General features: G+C 43.0%; 1 protein-coding gene across 3 annotated transcripts in view; it reads right to left on the reverse strand.

Annotated features, from left to right (window-relative positions):
* The window catches only part of SLC45A4 (solute carrier family 45 member 4), an 84,305-nt gene that overhangs the window by 48,258 nt on the left and 16,316 nt on the right, over nucleotides 1–19,731 (reverse strand). Inside the window, exon 1 of one of the 3 annotated variants that reach the window (XM_021551490.3) lies at nucleotides 13,761–13,948. The exons of the other annotated variants lie outside the window; for them this stretch is intronic. The gene's annotated coding sequence lies outside the window, so the exon portion shown is untranslated. Of the gene's footprint in view, nucleotides 1–13,760; nucleotides 13,949–19,731 lie in introns of those variants that run through there. 3 annotated transcript variants of the gene reach the window in all.

Below are 19,731 nucleotides of genomic sequence, written 5' to 3' on the forward strand. Positions count from 1 at the left end.
AACAAAGAAGGAAACACCAGAACCGAAGTGCACAAAGTAGTTTGATACTGAAGTGTAACAGCTGAGCTGGCAGGTTATTCTACTAGACATCTAATATGCTCAGAAAGGGATGGGATCCTCTCTGCAAAGTGCACTCAGAGAACAAGCAATCTCTTTTGCTTATTCTATTACCCTGGATAGATCCTGGAATCTCAAGCCAAGGGGGAAATCCAGAGAAAGAAGTAGTAACCTGAACACCCAACAAGATAAATTTGGCTTTGTGCCTTTATTGTTTAAAGAGACACCAAAATACTCGTGCAGCTTGTGTAAGCTATCTTCAGAGGAAGGAATATAAAAGGGACTCCACAGACTGAGTAGGTGCAAATAACAGCTACAGCTTCAATTCAGGATTGAGTATCTCCTAATAATTTTAAAAGGCACACCTACTACAGCTTGGAGGGTGGGTGCTGATTTGAAGGATAAACAGGAACAGCAACATCTTGCTCAGATAAATCTTTAGAATTAGTCTAACAGGCAGCTAACATTAAAGCACCTCTCAGCTCAGGGACTGTAGGCCTATTTACAGAACAGAGGAAGAACTCACCAAGCTGTGAGCTGATCAGTGAATGCTGCCTTCAGTGCTCTGAGGCTACCTGCTTATGCATCTCAACAGGCTGACAGGAGCATTCTCTAAGCTTGAGTAATGGCATCTAGCAAGAGCGTGGGCTCATGAAGGGAGTTAAGTAAAATAGCTCTCATTCATAATCTGTCATCTACGCACCTTTATTATAGTGCTTAAAGTTTTTGGTTCCATCACTGACTTTTCCTCATCTTGCTCCACTCACATTCTGCCTGGATTCATCTCTGCCGCTCTGCTCAGATGGCAGAAGAACAAGAGTTTCAGTCTGTACTCTTTTCTGTCGTTTAATCATCCTTATGGTTCAGCAGCAGCTGTTGGGAACAGGCACACCACAAGACAGGGATTCAGCTCTATAAGCTCTCAGAGCTTTCTGTTCTCTGATCCTAAAAGTATAATGGATGCAGTCTTCTCACTGCTCCTCTGGGAAGCTGAGCCTGACCTCACAGTATTCCAGATGCCACATTTCCAGATCTGTCAACTCCTAATCAACTTGCAACTTATTATTGCAAGATTCTACTTGCAATAACATATTAAATTTATCCATTTTCAAAACTGTCTTGATGCTTATCTTCCAGGAGATGGCAATTGCCCACATCAGCATCCCAAGCAAGGATTATCACTAATGGCAGAGGTCAGACAAAGGATGATGGGAGCACACATACACTTGGCCGAAGCTGTTTGGTGTTTCTGACTAGATAAATTTCAAAGGGATGTTCTCTTTCTGTGCTGCAGAAGAAATCAAAGGCTGGCATCTATGGGAAGAAATGGAGGAGACCAGGAGAACAGCTGTCATGCCTACCAGGGAATGAGTTAAAGTTATAAAACTAAAGTCAGGTGCTTGAATGAATACTGCACATATTACCTAATTTCAAAGTTTCAAAGAGTTTTACATCTTCAGACTATTTCTTTAAACAACTGCTTAACTTTTAACTGAATACTTTATCTTATCAGCTTATTCTGGTACAAGATAGCGGCTGGGCTTCCACCCTAGTTCCAATCAAGATAGGAATCTCTAAGTGTTAACTTTCTCTAACATCACAACCAGCTAAATCCATTTATCACATGTAAAGCTGGTAAGGGATATGACATTCATTCCTGAATTATTTTGCTGTCTCATTGTCTGCAAGGTGCTTTTAAGTAAGTTTGTTGAAATTAATAGACTTGCCATTCAACTTTACCACCCCAAGTCCTTGAAAAGCAGACAAGAAGTTGTTACCTTCATATAGTGATATAGTCCTAAGTATTTGAAGTGCTACACCTGCATGAAATATACAGCAAGCAAACAAAAAATAAGAAGTGAATGAGGCTTTGAGCAACTGGCAGTTATCCTGATGACATTAACTTTGCCGAGAATTTCTAAAAGCCTTGTGTAAGTACTTTGGCATATTGGATAGCTTGTCATAGGCCTCTGGTTCAAGGAAGAGATTTTAGAATTGATTTCAGACAAGCAGAATTGCCTGAATTGGGCACTCAGGAAGTCTTCCTGAGAAATCTGAAAAATACCTGGAGGTTTTAATAAATTAGCAATAATGTAGGATTTCACAAGTCTTATTAATTAGCAGTAGGATGTGCCATGCATCCCTGAATATATTCACGCTCTGTCAAACTTTGATGAAACTATCACTGAAGTGGGTGGGACACTTAGAGGACATTACAACAGCTTCCACAAATTTTGCTGTGAAGAATAGCTACTACTACAAACTAGTAGCTAGTTTGGAATACTCCAAACCAGTATTCCCAAGTAGGATTTCAGGAGCTTTCTTAGTGTTGGTCCAGAAATATTATCAGCCCATGTACTGAGAGCACTCTTACAGGGATCTCTCTGTAAGGATTCAAAAGCATAGTGTGAAATAAAACCAAAAACCTAACAAATATTTATTCAAACACTGCTTCCTGATAGTGGTTTAGAGAAAGGATTGCACATTTTTTTGGAAGACCTGTGGATTCCAGCAGAGAAGCACAACCCAAGTCAGTACATCCTGTTGAAAGGAGACTCTCACTTTTGTCCTAATGTTCTTTTAGAGGTGAGGATCACCTCATATGACAAATGACTCCTCATCAAGCACAACAACATTCAAGCCAAACACTTCAGTGAGCAAAGCATGCTGTACATCAAACTGAGCCAAGCAGAAAAAACAGAGAGGAAATAATCAAAAGGACAGGAACCAGAAGACATGACTACAAGGTCTGAACGGCATGAGACTATTTCTAAACAAAGTCTTGACAGAGGGTTTCAAATGTAGAAGCTGTTGAAAGAACAACATGAAGTGATCTCTCCATCAGGGAAGTGTAACAGAATTAGAGAATATTTACTAGATGCATGGTTAACAGAAGTGCTCTTATCCATTATGGGGAGGACAACCACCAGGTTCACTCCTTCCTTGCCCCACTGATGGATCTACTTCTTATGGCTCTACAAGCTGAGGTTGCTCCCTGCCATTCTTTCATCTCCATTTGTGATGTGAGCACAGTTTCCCATCTCCTAGAGCCCACAAAGGCACAGACATTTGCATGTGCTGTGTGTGTAGGTGTGAGTCTTCAGCAGTAACACAGGAAGCTGAGGAAGAAAACTATTTATTTATTGTAGCTTGTGAATAGGAAAGTACATCTAGCATTTGACTAACAAAATCTTAAAGTTATTGCAAGTTACTGGTCAGTACAGAGGTATTTGGCATTTTACACTTTAGTCACTTGTCAGAATGAGGAAACCCTTAGGGTGATAAATTTCACAGTTACTGAACCTTATTTTAATGAAATGCATTGCTTGCCCTTCTGGGCTGTATTTTATTTTGGTGCTTTACTGAGAACATTGTGCTTAGTCATTTTACTTTTTCAATTACAGGACCTGCATATGCAATAAACTAATGTTTTTATTGCTTGAATAATCACCCGACATATTTTCAGGAGGAATAAGATTTGATTAAAGCAATCAGCATATCCTTAACTGTTTTAGGTCTTAAGAGCCTAAATAGATTTGAAATAATTTAATGTTACTTAGTACAACAGTCAAGATTTAACAGATAGAACAGGGGCACCACATCCCTGTTAAGTGAAATCCATTTATCATCCTGTTAAGTTTTTATTCTTCCACTAACACATTTCGAAGTTCAATGTATTATCTCTATATAAAGATTTCTGCAGAACACATGGGCAGACTTTTGACCCACAGACTTCTCTGTAGAAGTACATATGATCCTATAGTAAAACAGGCATAATTCAAAAGGTCACTTCCATTTTGTTTTAAACCTTTCCTTTTAAGCCAAAAGATATTTAAATTTAAGTTTCAATTCCACATTAAAACAGCTATGATGTGACACATTACAATCCTTAACTTGTATTCTGGTTTTCAGTCAAGCTGCAGTCAGTTTACATTAACTTAATTTGAGTAGAGAGTTAGGGGATAAAAATGTCTTAGTTTATCAGGAAAAAATAAAACCTGCAGGAAAAGAGTTCACATGGTGCCTGTAAAATTCTTCCTACTTATCTGTAGAAACCTGAACAGCAGTGTGCATAACTCAAACAAGTTTTTGCTATGAAAGCTTTTTCATCTTCCTCTGAGGACTTTGTGTGCCCTTGCTCATCACTCATACATGAAGTCTGGAAAAACACAATGAATATAAAATGTACAACTCTATTCTGTATTTTACCCAATGAAAGAATACTTGTGATGTTACAATGAGCATCAACCAGGCTTAAACTTTCATTGGCAAGAAAAGCAAAACTCAGCCTTCAAAATGTGGAACTGAAATTAGCATAGACAAATTTCCCAGGTATGAAATGTTAATTCCTTCTGAAGAACAGTGTAATCAAAACAGACTCCAGTTTACTTTAGGACACATGGGCTAAATCAGCCATCAGGGTAGGATCTTCAGAGGCTTGATCCCAGATTTCTTTGCTGAACAAAAAACAAACTGCACACATGTATGTGCCTTCTCATATGCTTTTTATTAAACACTCCCTACCAGGAGAAGCAAGCCTGACAACCATTTGCTGAGACTAAACTATTTCAGAAGCACTAGCAGTTCAATGTTGCAGCCACAGCTGAATCCCACCAGTCTGTGAGCAGTGACACCTGTCTGTCACTTTGGATACATCCTCCCCACATATGCTGGGAACGAAACCCCCCACTTAGCTCGTGAAAAAACTTCCCAGACTTTCAGATTTTTTGCTGCACGATCTACAGTTTAATTCTGCACCTAAACTTCTTAGAAGTCTTAAAGGGAATGAAGATCTAACATGAAATTACAAGCCCAGATATAAACAATGTAGGATGTATTCATTGCTCATGTAAACCTGCTGTATTCTCATTATTCCCTGCAAGGCTGGAAGGGTCACAGCATTATTACAAGCCTAAGCCCTTTCAGATGCAAAAAGACAGACTTGTGTAGCTTTAGTCTTAGCTGCTCACATCAAGCAACTTAGAGCTCCAGTTTGTCCTGTGAGGCAAACAAATTAATGAAGGAAAAATCTGGGCTCTTGCTTGCTTTATCAGATGGAATGGAATAGAAAAGTTTCCAGCCTTGATTTCCTGCTTTCCTCTCAGTTCAGTCCAATATTTTAAAAATTTCTCTGGTGAAAGCCAAGAATTGGCCAGTGTTCTTGTTATTCTCATTCTTTGAAAAGATATGACTATTACCCAGACAATGAGAAAGGAAGTTATTTAATCCCTATATCAACAGTGAGTAAGAAAATGAAGTATTATAATGGCATGAGTATAACTGCATCAGGTAAGAATTAAAAATTATGCTAGACAGTCATTAATGCAAAAATAAGGAACCCATTTTTATTTAATATTTTGACACAGGCAGGCTTCCACTAAGTTACGGGAAAATGCAATATTAATGAACTGAATGCTGCTACTGGAGGTAAACCAAGTGTTGCTTTCATTTGCACAGTACTTCAACCCTGACCACATTCATTTAGATGCAAGGAGAGGATAGTACATAGTGAAGGTATTATAAATACAGAGCTGAAGTATTTAAACACATGCCTGTATTAGAAAATATATCTTTAGTATTAAAGCTTGGAGAACCACTATCAACATCTCTTTATTTCATACTATTTTTTTCACAGAGAAAATTTTACTGTGAATGCCTGAAGCACAGAACTGCAGCAACTTTCTTATCCCATCTTCTAGTACAAGATCTCCAAATTATTTCAACAGCAGCAATTTCTGCATGTAAAGCTGAAATCTTATTCCCTACTTAAAGAATTTGTCTTTTGTAAGCTATGGTGTGTGTATATGTGTATATATATGTGTGTGTGTGTGTGTATCTCCAGTCAATGCAATAATTGCATGTAGGGACTGAAAGCTTTCTCTGGTAGCGATGTTTGACCATGGGCCACTTACCAGCATGGCTTTGTCAGTGGGTACCCTTAAAACTTCAAAGGTCAGAAAAGGCCATCAAGGACAAATCGGTTACTAAGTTCCAAACAGACAGAATGAGGCCGTGATCCACAATCAGGGCAACTTACCAGGTTCATTGGAGGATCCTGCAAGTGAGATACTCAGCAATACAGAGACTCCTCACAGAGCCACCCAGACAGGGAGTCTGTTGACAAAGAGCTTCTTAAAGAGGCTGAAGCACAGGGAACAGTGTAGCCAGTATTGCACCAGTGATAAATTCAGGCATAAATTACAACCAGTTATTCAGTAACCAGCCTTAACAAAGAACTGGAACTGATCTCTTAGAACATGTTAATTTAGGAGAACAGTTAATGAGGAAGAGAAAACTACTAAGTGCAGTTGAGGGAAATGCCATGCAGTGTTGGGCTGCTGGCATGAGCTGGAAGTTTGCAGTCTGATGAATGTGCATGTTTCGTAGCTTGCAGTAATTGAGCACCGGGGCTTTTTTGTTTGTGTATCTTTACCATGAAGAGGTAGAGTGATGCAGTGAAATTGCTCAAGGAGCAGAGTCAAGTTTATACTGTACATCCCTGAGACTCACTAGGTTTTACATTGACAAAGTGATGTTACAGAGATCTAGCCATGAACAGGCTAAGAATACCCTGGGTCAGAGTAGTGAGGCTTTATCTTAAGTCATCACACCAAGATTATTACTTGTCCACAAATATACTCTGCTGTTCCTAACCAGTAAAATACTTACTAACAATATAACACCAAACTCACTAGACACACAGGCATCTGATGTTAGCACAAAACTCACTGTATAAGAACCCAAACCCTTTTCTATACAGCTTAATTGGGGGCTACTACACAATAGAATGGCTGTGGTAGTGACCCAGTCATATGCATACAAAAAAGATGAGAGATCCCACTAGTGCTGCAGGGTCAAAAGGCTTATTTTCAACTGGCACCCTGAATTGTCACACAAACTATTCCAGAGCAATTGTCTGAAAGGGGACACACCATATCTGATTCAATTCCATTTCTTCAGTAGACTGAAAGATCTGCTATGCTGCTGCATAATGAGAATTTTGAACAGACCATACCTGGAAGATGACAAACTGGAAAGGTGATTTGAAAACAAAGCAGCAGAAAAAGTTCCAACTGTAAGAACAGAAATGACTGTAGGAACATGAAGGGAACAGGTAACTGCCCCTTCACTCTCTCTTTTCAGTTCATTGAAGGGAATTTGACTTTTAGGGAGGTGGAAGTGCTATGATGTTGGAAACAATTAGGACACCTGTGCACTGAGAAGTGGAAACCTTTTCCCTCCACACCAAAGTTAGAAGCACAACAAGAGCCAAGAAAAAGAACAAGCCTACATCACAAACTGATTCCTCCAGATACGAATCAGACAACAAACGGGACATGCACTAGAAGTGCTGGTGTTAAAGCAAGCTGTGCATTTGTTTTGGGTTGTTTTTTGAACTCTTGGGAGTTAGCTGGCCAGCCACACTACTCTAAGGAGCAATAGTTCAGACTGTCAAATCACTCCTCTGGGAGTACCCAGAGCCAGACTGCTCAGGCCAGTGTACTTGCTCAGATATTCCCCTCATAAAATGGGAAGAGTATTTTTTACCCTGCCTTCATCCCCCCCCCCCCCCCCGCCTGCCCCCCAATAAAAAAACACCTAACAAAAAAAATCAACCCCCTGAAGTTACCTGGAAGCACAGATCCAGCATCAAAACTAGTTAAGAGCTGACTCTTGTTTCTGTTATTTGTACTTCCATGTGATTGATAAGAAAGTTGTAGGTTAAACAGGGCTCATTTAAATGTATTCTGAAAGACTGTTTGCTGTGTGTAAGTGATGATAGGAAATTAAGTGGCACAGAAATCTGACTGCTCTGCAGTCATCGCTTGCTAGGTTAAGCCACTGGTTTCTGGATGGGGTCCAGAAAGATTGATCATATATTCAAGGGCAGAATGCAGAAGATAAGAGTGACATGCAGTTGTGCTTTTGTAAAAGAACACTGGGTTCGGCCCCCAGTTAGATCATTTATTTATCTGGCACTGAAGGGTGATAATGGCTTGTTTTCAAGTCTCCAAAATAAATGAACTACACTGCATGAAGAAGTAGTCCAGGCCAGCCAGCAGAGGACAGAAAATATGCAGGGTCAGCATAACACTGGTTTCAATTTCAGTTACAAAAACATTAGAGCTCTCATTTAAAACAAGATGAGGAAACTAGGTCCTCTCTCCACTCTGCTAAGAGAACCAACCTTCTCTCCCCAGAACACTGACAAAATCCACTTCAAACAGAGTTCAGCAAAACAATTCAGGGTAACACTTTCCTGCTGCCACTTACACACTAGAATTTTCTTAAAGTATCTTTGGCTTACTCTTAGGACTAAGCTTTTATCTCCAACCCTTTTATGCCTTGCTACATGAGCAGCAGCTATTGACTGACAATTTTAGTCGTGCAAGGAAAGTATGTTTCAGTCCCCTCCCACAACACCTCAGGCCACTAGATTAGTCAGTCTTCATATAACACTGCAAAAGAGATTGAGTCAAGCCTGAAGTGTCAGGCCAGCCAGGTCTCCTAAAGCTAAAATTTAATAATCTTTATCCTCCATAAATGTGAGTCCTGGAAATCAACTCTTCCCCATATTTAACTGTGTCTTAAGTTTTGGTAGTGGTCCACATTATAGAGACCAACTTCCCATCATCTATAGATTGAGATTCATGTTTTGAGCAGAATACATGCCAGCAAGAGCCAAACCAAGGTCAGGAGCAGCTCTTAAGCCAAACCCAATCATTACCCAACAAAAGCCTTGTGTCCTGATGCTTGCCAGAGTCACTTGCCAAGAGCAAGTTTGATGAGGAAACCTGGCTGCTTGTCCCGAGTTGTTACAAAGCCGTATGCCAGCTGCAGTCTAAATGACTGCACAGCACTTGGAAGTACCAGCAGGAAGGGGCTTTAGTTAATAGCCACCATGTGCCAGTTAGGTCACAGCACAAACCACTCCATGGCTCACACACTGCAGTGCTCTGAACCCATCACTGAGATACCCAAAGCCCAGCTTTTAACTCAAGGCAAATTCAGTCTTGGGCAACTCCATTGGAGGTCTAGATTTAATAGCAGAAAATCAGCTCTTTTTCATGCAGAATACATTGTTTCACTTGGAGGAATATTATGCTTCTTTACCTCACTAAAGAATAATCAGTTTATTTAGAAGAGTAGTAATTACTCAGTGCTTGGATACAAGAGCCCCTCACAGTCCCAGATGCAGGATATAATATCTGTTTACCAGTGAAAGCTTTGGGTAGTTTCTCTGGGCAGGGCTGTGACCCAACTGCAAGATGTGTGGGTAACTGATAAGCTGCTGACTGTAAAAGTCACCTGACAGCAGCAGCTCACTGCAAGCACGCAGTTACTAGTTCACAACACTCCACAGCTTAACAGTGTCTGCTTCCATGGTTTCTGGGCTGCCCAGGATCTCCTGCCTGAAAGGTGACTCTCAGGTTGAAACATCAGCTGTCGAGATACACACGCATCACTCATTCTGACAGCATTTTGCTTCAACTTTGACAACTGGATTGTTTTCTGGTTTTGCATGGAGCCTTAAACACACAACAGCTAGAAAGTTTATTGGACTTGATACAGCCATTACTGGACAGGTGTAATGCCCTGCTTAGGAAAAGTATTGTTTCACTCATGTCAGTTTAGTAGTGGCATATTAAGCTAAGCAATGCCCTCTGCACTCTGTAATCCCCAAGTCAATGGACTATTGCAGAATCAAAGTGTTCAGTAAGGCTGACACTAAGCTGAAGGACCATGAGCTCAAACAGAATAGCTTTCAGATCAGTTAACCCATCTCTAAGGGAAACAACTGCACACAAGGCTATTCTGTTGAGTTTTGGTGAATCTTATGCCTATAGTTGGAATAGGTCACAGCCTGGGATCTTGCAAGTATTACAGATATAAAGGTCATGGGAGTGACCCTTGCAAAACTGAAACACAGCACAAACAGTTCTTCATGTTACTCATTACTCTCCAAGCTGCTAAAGCTTCCTCCTCCATCAGAACAGCCTTGCCACTTCCACAGGGCTCTCCTGGCAGATCAGCTGGAAAGCTCCATTAGCTTTGCCTCTGTTCAGCATGCTTTTACACTATTAAAAGTAGCCTATAGCATTGCAGTTGGTTTGAAGGGCAAATGAAGCTTGTTTTTATGTTAAACATCACACCAGCACACACACACTATTGCTCAACAGATACTGCTTGATCATTTGATTAAATTATTTTAAGATTACTTACATTGTTAGAGGGGCAGAGGAGTTATAGACACACAAGTTAAGCTCAAAAGCAACTGCCAGCTTGAGCTTCTTGTGACAGGCAGTGTGAAGGACTTCACTGTTTTTGCCCAATATGCAAGTGCCCACATCCTGCCAGTGGAACTGGCTTTCTACTCTAGTAATTGATGTTGGAAGTCATAAGGTGCTCAAATAAGTGGTGCATCACAAGCAGAGTTTACAGACTAAGCTAGACAAGATCAAATGCTCCTGTGTAAAGAACTGTTTATAGCTTAAATCAGTGTCTGCTGAAAGTCCTGAAGTGTTACATGCACCTGTGTTCATAACTGCAGGCAGTTCCTGGCAGGTCATTCCAGCCATCATCTTCCTACCCAGGAATTCATGACACCCTAAATCTTCAACACCTTTTCTAAGCTGCTCAGTTGGCAACACATTTTGACTGCAAGAAAGTCTTTCAAATGTTAGATGCAGGTTCACTGATCAGTTACTCTGCAGGTACCATCCAATATTAATACTCCCCTTGCTTTTATAAATGATCCATTTAAGTTTATACAGGGATAGAGGCTGAGTCCATGCATTCCTGCCTCAGCATACAAGCAGAGCAACATTATATTACCAATTCTTAACTTCCTAGCTGCCAGAGAATCTAGGACTGGAGTGAGTTTAGAGGTAATTAACCTGGGGGGTCACAGCCCTGTGAGACAGGTCCAACTTCAGCCTGCTCTCTCAGAGCCTGGATTTCCACCTGGGAGAATCAAGGCAGTTACTTCAGAAAGCTCCTCAAACAGAATCAACACTTGTTTCAGTGTGAAAACTTAAGGTCACATGCACTTAGACATATAAGCATGTGCATTGTTTCAGTCAGAGTTACACCACGCTTCACTGGAAGCCACGATAATACTCCACTTGTGCTGCCCCACTGAAAAGGCACATGAACAAAGTTGCACTTCTTGAGTTTTGTTGTAACACAACACAGTACCAGCAGCAAGCTGACCAGCTGTCAGCCAGCGTTCCTGCCACCTTCTCAAAACTAACTAAGGACACCTCCAGCAGAAAACAACCTCCCTTGTCAGTGCAAGGCAGCACAATACAACTGTATTTAAAACAGACCGAATTTTTTAGGCACATTTCAGCTTGGAGGGAGAGGATTGTCCTCGACTGCAGGCAGTCCCCACAGCATCCAAGCAAGATCATGTCAGCAGATACTGCTCATTCCTTTCTCAGCAACAGACTCCCAGAGAGGAGCAGACTCCTGCAGGAGTTAACACCAGTTGCAGAGGAGGGTTTATCTGTAGAACCACACGTTTTCCTTTTGCTGAAGATGCCTCAGTCATACATAATTGAACACAGGAACTGCTATCATTTACTTGCTCAGAGAGGCAGAAGCCAACCCATGTAAACCGGCCTCTGACACTACAAATCGCTAACTAAAATAGAAGTTGTTCCACTGATCCCACCCATTACATCATGGAAATTGTTATTTTGTCATGAAAACTCCCTTAAGTATCCAATTTAATCTCATTAATAGAGGAATTAAGCTCTCACTTCCAAGACAGCAGCTGCCATTACCTTTGACATAAACAGGAACTCACAGATGTTTTTGGATGCATGAGACTACTGGATGCATCTTTAGGAGTTTAAGGTAGTGTCAGCTTTTCAAACTTGCAGTAAAAAGCACTTCTGTAAGCATTTATAGCCAAAGTGTCAAGTAAATAGTTTAATCTCTTGTCTGAAACTTCTTTCCTTATTTAGGAAGGGAAAAATTAGGCATGTTGAACATTTCATCAATCTAGTATAATCACAAAACAAACCAAGCAAGGAGGACCTTATCTTTCACAGTACTGGTAGGAGGGAAGAAGTCACACAAGCCACAGCAGTACAATCACATCAGAAACCCCCCTCTGCCAGATATTTACCAAAAAGCCTGACCTGGGGAGGGAAGCAGAACACATTCACCAGCTTGCTCTTTGGGCTCAAGCACCTGCTCAAGCCATATTTCATTAAATATTTTAGTAGCACCGTCTGATCACAGCAGTGGAACATGACGCAGCTCACACTGGAGCAGTTTTTGCAGAGCAGAGACGATACATGCTGTAACAGTGCAATTCCTTCCCACAGATCCTCATAATGATGCAGTTATTTTGTCTCTGCTCTGTACCTAGTGCAGCCTCTCCTTGTATCCAAGTCTTTTAACATTTCTTTTCCTGAAGGAAAAAAACACCTCCCCTGTCTAACATTCAATATCCTGCAATATGTTTCCTATCTTTTCCCATTTGTAAGTCCCTGAATTAGCAAGGCTCCAGAAACATTGATTCACTCACTGCACCCAGGGCCAAGTCAAAGCCTCGGCAGTATCTTTTCCTCCCCTCCTTTTCCCCCTCTATACCTGGGGAATACTGAAGGCAAAGCACTCCAACAGAAAACTGCCCCATGGAGAGTATTTTTCAAGGTCAAGCAGAGTTTCTGCACCTGCTGAAGGTGCTAAATTAAGGCATGTTAAGAGTTGCAGATGACCGATAATGTGATTTTAAGGAAAACTGCTGCATCCATGGAGGTTTAAGAGCAAAGTTGGAAGTAATTTCTTCCCCCAGTACCCTCCCACCATCATATCAGGCAAGGAGAGACTCAATTGTTTTGTGATAAAGCTTTGAGATCAGGTGACAAATTAAGTGTGGAATTATTCAAATGGCAGACTACTGAAGTTTAATAGTCTGAAAAGGTACACTAATTTCCATCTTTAGTCCCTTTGTCAAGTCCTCTTCCAGCACAGTCTCCACCCAACACAGTCCTAAAGGGGCACTTAATGAATTCTGATGAGAATGAGATGGCTATCTCAGACACCCCAAACAAGTCTCTCCAACACCTTACTCATTCCTCATCCCTCCCCAACCTCTGTAGCCCAATATCTCCTTTGACCCGATTTCTCACCACAGCACATGGCATTTCCAATTTCCACCTCTGCAGCCTAACATGTCCCTCACACCCAAGATCCTCACTGTCTTCCCATCTTCACGGCTTCATATACCCACAGCCCAAAGCTCCTCAACCCTCTCACCTTTCCAGTCCCATAACTCCTTCACCCAAAAGGCTTCTCAGCCCATAGCTCCAAACCTTTCTCATCTTCACCAGCCCCTCATCTCCCTCACCTTCACCAGTCCCTCACCTCCCTCACCGCAAACCCTTCCTCACCTTCACCAGCCCCTCACCTCCCTCACCCCAAACCCTTCCTCACCTTCACCAGTCCCTCACCTCCCTCACCCCAAACCCTTCCTCACCTTCACCAGCCCCTCACCTCCCTCACTCTCAGGACCTTCTCACCCAAAACCCTCCCTCACCTTTACCAGCCCCTCAGCCCCCTCACCCCAAACCCTTCCTCGCCTTCGCCAGCCCCTCATCCCCGTCCCCCCACAGCTCCTCAGCCGCCCCTCGCCTCCACACGCCGTCCTCACCCCAGACACCCCCAGCTCCCGCCGCCCCCCTCACCTGTCCCCGGGTCTCCCCCAGCACCCGGGACCTGCTCCGTGCGGCGGAGGGGGGAGGCGGCGGCGGCGCCGGGGAGGGCGGGGGATGAGGGAGGGAAGGAGGGAAGGGACGAGGTCACTGACGGCGGCGCGAGCGCGGCGGCACCGGGCAGCGGCGGCCGCTTTATACCGGGTCCTCGGGAACCGGCACCCGCTTCCGCTTCCGCTTCCGCCCCCTCCCGCCCCCGGGGTCATGAATATGCAGCGAGAGGGGCGTGGCCTCCCGGGGGTACGTGAGGTGTGGGCTATGAATATGTATCAACAGGCGTGGTCTCATGTGGGCGTGTTGCTCATGAATATGCAAAAGAGGCGTGGCCTGGGAGGTGGGGCGCGGGCGGGGGGCGTTGCTGGGTGACGGGCGGGCTACGGGGGCGCCCAGGCGTCCGCCGCAGGGATGCCCGCGTGAGGGGAGCTGAGGCGGGCGATGGCGGGGCCGGTGTTGGAGAGTGGCACCGTCACAGAGTGACACAATATTCACGAGTCGAGTCCAGCTCTTGGCTCTGCACAGGACAGTCCCAACAATCCCCAACAATCCAAACAAACTCTTGTGCCGGCGAGAGCTGTCCAAACACACCCTGAGCTCTGCTAGGCTTGCTGCTGTGACCGCTTGCCTGGAAAACTCTTCCAGTGCCCAACTATAGCCTCTGGGTGAAGATCCTTTTGGTAATATCCAACTTAAACCTCCTGGACACGACATCAGGCCATTCCCTTGAGTCGTATCACTGGTCACCACAGAGAAGAGACCAGTGTCTGCCCCTCCTCTTCCCCCCTGCAATGAGGTGTCCCCACAGTCTCCTCCAGGGTGAACAGACCAAGTGTCCTCAGCCATTCCTTGTATTCCTTGTCTCCTCAATACCCTTCACCATCTTCATTACCCTCCTTTGGTTGCTCTCTAATAGCTTTCTATCTTATATTGTGGTACCCAGAACCACACACAATATTCAAGGTGAAGCCACCCCAGAGCAGAGCAGAGCAGAGCTGAACAATCCCCTCCCTTGCCCAGCTGGTGATGTTGTGCCCAATGGCCCCAGGACACAGTTGGTCCCTCCTGGGTGCCAGGACACTGCTGACTCATATTCATCTTGCCATCAACCAGGACCCTCAGAGCCCTTTCTGAAATGCTTCTTTGCAGCATCTCATTCCCCACTTTGTGGAGCAGGAGTTTTTGCCTCTGCCCACGGATGAAGGATGAGCCTGTTGGCACTGCTCCTGGGTTGAAAGAGGGGCTCTTGGTTGGAAAAGAAGTATGAGTGGCAACCTGAGGGCAGATGGAGGCTCTACCTGCACTGTCCCTGCCAAGGTAGTGGGCATTTGCACAGAAACAGAGCGCAGACCCTCTTGCTCCTCTGAGGCAAAGTTGTGCCAAGTACAGCTGCAAACCAACAATTTGGAAAGTGCAGGAGTGGGTGCTGTTCTCTGCCTGACATACTGCAAATGTGCTGTCCTCAAGTTGCTGAAATTGTCCTTCATCATCAAGGAGAATAATAGCTTTTCCTCCTGTTTGGCTGCAGTCAAGGTCCCATCCTGCCTTCCCACCTTCCCCTGCTGCTCTGCCCACCGGAGGCCATGAGCTGCTTCTCCTCATGTCCAGCCCAGTTCTGTGACGGGGTATGTGCCAGGCCACCATGGAGAGGGTGACATGTGGCATTTATTATGTATTTGTCACATCTGCAGAACACAACCCTCAACACATAGTGCCCAGTGACTCTGAGGACATTAAAACACTTTATTCCCTGTGGCAGCCATAGCCCTGCCAAATTGGAAGAGCCCTCTGCAAACTTGCCATAAAAGACTGTGTATTTTTAGTGCTGGTGTGTTTTTTTTATTCCCAATTAAGGTCTCTTAGCTTTAATTGTGCAGACTGCATTGTGCAGGCTAGCATGATATTTAATTTTCATTACTTACATAAACTGGGGATACATAAAGCAGCCTGCAAGTGGCATGTAAAAATGCACGTTACGTTGCGTAAGTGTAATTGTTTTCTGTTTCTTGACACACCATTAAGTATATATTCCAAAACAATTTTTTTAATGGTGAAGTTCTTTTTCTACAACTCATGAATAAATAAACCACAAAGCATACCAGACTTCAGAAAAGGAAAACCACAGAAGGCAAACTGGGAGAACTGTATGCATCTATTAAAAAGCAAGATGAATCTTGAGTCTAACAGAGAGACTCTATTACAAGTCCTTAAGGAAGGAAAAAAAAAAAAAAGGTAAGCAATATTTTGTTCTATAATGCTGTTATCAGTATGCTTTTGGTTTTAGGCTAATTCTGACCAAGGGCTGAAAAGCATGCATGATCAGTCATGCACAACTCACAAAATTTAACATCCTCTGGTGAGGATGTCCTAAGTCCATTCAAAGAGTGATGGTTTTTAAGACATACCACGGATGTTTATAAACACAAAAAGTGGCAAAATAATTATCTTAAGTAGCCAAATGGTGAAGATAAAGGATACACACCCATAATGGCCTACTCTTGACAGTAAAACAACATCCATTGTATCAAAACGGTGATACACATGAACAAAACATTAAAATTTCTTCTATAGAAGAAACAAAATATACTTATAGAAATGTCTAATGGCTCTGTGGTAAGAAAATAAATTTGAATTACTTTAGTGGAAATTCTGAGACTCTAATACACCTAAAAACATCAATAAAGGATCTCAAGATATCATTACAGCTTCTAAGATGTGCCTCTTGTTACCTAAGATTTGTGGCAGCCCCAGCTACCTCATGTTTTGACACATCATTTTAAAATAAATGAAAAAAATTTAAAAGTACTTATTTTTCAGTCCTTTTATTCCCTATTGTTGTGGTGAAGTGTGATCCTTACCTCAGTCTGACATTTTAGACCTGTTCTGGCAATGTTCAGACCTGTCCAGACATGTACAGATATTTCTCCACTGTATTTCCTCATGTTATCTTCACTCAGGAGTTGTTAATTCTCAGCTTTTAGCTGAGTCTAAAGTCAGAAAGGGGAATTTTCCATGAACCAAACATTTTAGCTTAAAACATGTGATTTTTCATACTGAATAAGGGGGTAGAAAAAAAATCCAAGGAAACAGACCCACCTTTTCCCTCTGAGGTTCTTACTCAACTCCAAATATCTAACCCATAATAAATAAACGCACTCTCATGTCTTGGCAGGGGAGGAATGAGTGTGAGACAGGAGCCTGATGTGTTGTCCAGACGTGTGCTACGTTTGCCCTAGAGAGGGACTGGGAGAAAAGCCCCTGGAGTGAGGCTGAGAGCAGGATTGAGACAACCCCTGAGCACTCCTCTCATGTCCCTCCTCAGCAGGGTGGTGAATCCCGTTCTTTGGAGGGTTCCTAGGCAACGTGTACAGATTTGAGGCTCTTCAGGGAGAGCTTTCTTTAAAGAAAGCATCCAGATGTCATCCTAAAATATTGCTGGCTCTTGGTGTGCACGTATCCACTTTTTTGAGTCACGTGGTTGGAGAACCCCCCAAGGTACAGATCCCTTGATTGCCCTTGCTTCCCCTCTTTTTCTTTGGCGTGGAGTACCTGAAGACTTTAAAAGACAACCTACAGGACCTCAAATCACTGGAGAGCAGCATCCTGCTCCAAACACCTTGCCTTGTGTCTTGGCATAGATGCAGGGGTAAGGGGTCTTCCCTATTTAATGAGATGTTAATCAACCAGATGGCAGGCTCATCAACAAGCTGCCATGAGTTCTCTGTACTCCATTTCACAGGTACTTGGCTTACCAAATTGTTATGAAAACTCACCATCCAGCCAAGCCAAACAAACACCACCCCCAATATTATTTTACACGCGTGTCAAAAGAAATAACTTGCCTCAGGCCAAGCAGGCAAAAGAATTTTATGAGGCTGCGGCTGATCCTCCCTTCTCCCCTCCCTTAGACAGTTAAAGAAATGTTTGTATGATGAAAGGGGAAAGGGAGCAGAGGACAGCTGGTTAGGAATTAATGAAATGTTTGAGCATTATCATGCGGTAATGGATTTAGCTGACTGTTTGCCAGTGTTCAGATCTAGTGTGAATTGCTTTATATGAAACAAGGGGATTCCTAGATTATACAAACCTCCTGAGAACGCTGCTGCTCCTAAATCCTTTCAAAGCTGTGATTTAGAAAAAAAAAAAAAAAGGTAATTCTCCCTCTGTATGGACAGAAGCCCTTGGGATTGTTTTGACTTGCTTTCAGACTTAATGATATTTGACACAGCCAGCTCTCTGAGGTGTCTCCTGATTGGGAGTGGCCGTGGGTTTGGGAAGCCTGAGGCTATGCTTGAAGCAAATCTGAGAACCCAGAAACCCAGGTGAGGTCTCACAGCCAGGACATTTATAAACAGGACATGAAAAATGAGTCTCAACTTTTACACATTTGGCCATAACTCAGCCCGGAGTATGTCTCACAAAGGGTGATATATCTGATGGGAGACCCAGGCTCTGGACTTGAAACTGCTGTTTATCTTTCTTCCCACCCTCCCCCAACACATGCTGTCATTACAATGGAACTTTAATGGCTGTGCAAAATGGCCCATGTCCCTTGATGCTTATTTTTTTTCCCCTAAAAGCATTGGGATGCTTCTGGTTTTTTCAGATGTGAACTTGTGTCTAGTCAACCAAAGATATTTTGTCTGAACACAGACAAGTCTCAAGAAGGTTTTATGAAGAAGAGCTGGAGATTGTGTGCATTTGTGACTGGCACCCAGACAGGCAGGTTTTCAGGTCCATTCAGGTTGCCTGTGTTAGCCAATATTGCCTTTTAATCCTGAGAGCCGAAGGGCTTCCGACAGAACTCACAGGTATAGAGTGTGACTCAGGCTTTTGCCCTGTCACCAGCCCAAAGTTGACTCATCTGGAGCCAATCAGTTCATGCCACCCTAGAGCAATGTCAACAGTCCTGAGCAAACAGGGTGGTGGAAACCTGGAATCCCCCTGTGCTGGGCATTGGTGAGGTCACAGGTCAAATTCTTTGTTCAGTTTTGGACGCCTAAAAACAAGGACATTGAGGTGCTGGAGTGTGTCCAAAGAAGGACAGTGAAGCTAGGGAAGAGTTTGGATGATGAGTGGCTGAGGGTAAAGGGTGTGTTCATCCTGGAGAAAAGGGGGCTGAGAGGTGACCTTATCATTGTCGACAAGAGAGATGATAGAGGTGATCTCTATCACTCATGGGGAGATAGTTCAGTGGTGGACTTGGCAGTGCTGGGTTAATGGTTGGATTTTATGTTCCTAAATGTCTTTTCCAACTGAAATGATTGTATGACTCTAAAAGCAGTAGCTACAACTTCTCTCACATCACATTCATATGGAAAATAAACAGCTCATGATAGCAGTCATGTTACAAGGTGCTCATACAGGCTGTAAGATTAGGTTTGCTGCTTCTGCTACTTGTGAGGTCTCATCATGAGTTCATGCCTTGAAGAAAGAGAGTTTCCTGTCATTATTTTCCTGGTTTTCACAGCTGAAACCTGGTATTAATGGCTGCAGAAATTATCCTGCCTCTTGAGTTTATGTGGTCTATAATTATCTTCACAATAAAACTGTGAGGAATTAAACTTCAAAATAGTTTATAGGTGTCAAGGGGTGGCGTGACAGTCCTTCAAGAATTGTGGATTTCAGTCCTCAAGTGCCAAGATCAGTTAGACAGCACTTAAGAACTGCAGGGCTTGTTCAGTTCAGTCACTGCTTCCCTTGTCTTGGAGAGATTAGAATCTCTGTTTTTAATTATTTTAAAATTCTGTTTACTTTTCTGTTTCTCTACACTTGGGCAATGAGCTGAGATTAGTCAGTTTTCCTTCTGAGCTGCCTCTTATGAAACCATGTGTGTGATGTTTATGAGGTTTCCATTGCTGCACAGGAATATTTGTATTTTTATTGAAAAATTTTAATCATATTGTATGTGCAGAGAAACCAAAAATCCTGAACCAAAGCCTGAAGTACA

The sequence above is a fragment of the Lonchura striata genome, chromosome 2, assembly GCF_050655825.1.
Source record: "Lonchura striata isolate lonStrDom1 chromosome 2, ASM5065582v1, whole genome shotgun sequence".
NCBI classification, from domain to species: Eukaryota; Metazoa; Chordata; class Aves; order Passeriformes; family Estrildidae; genus Lonchura; species Lonchura striata.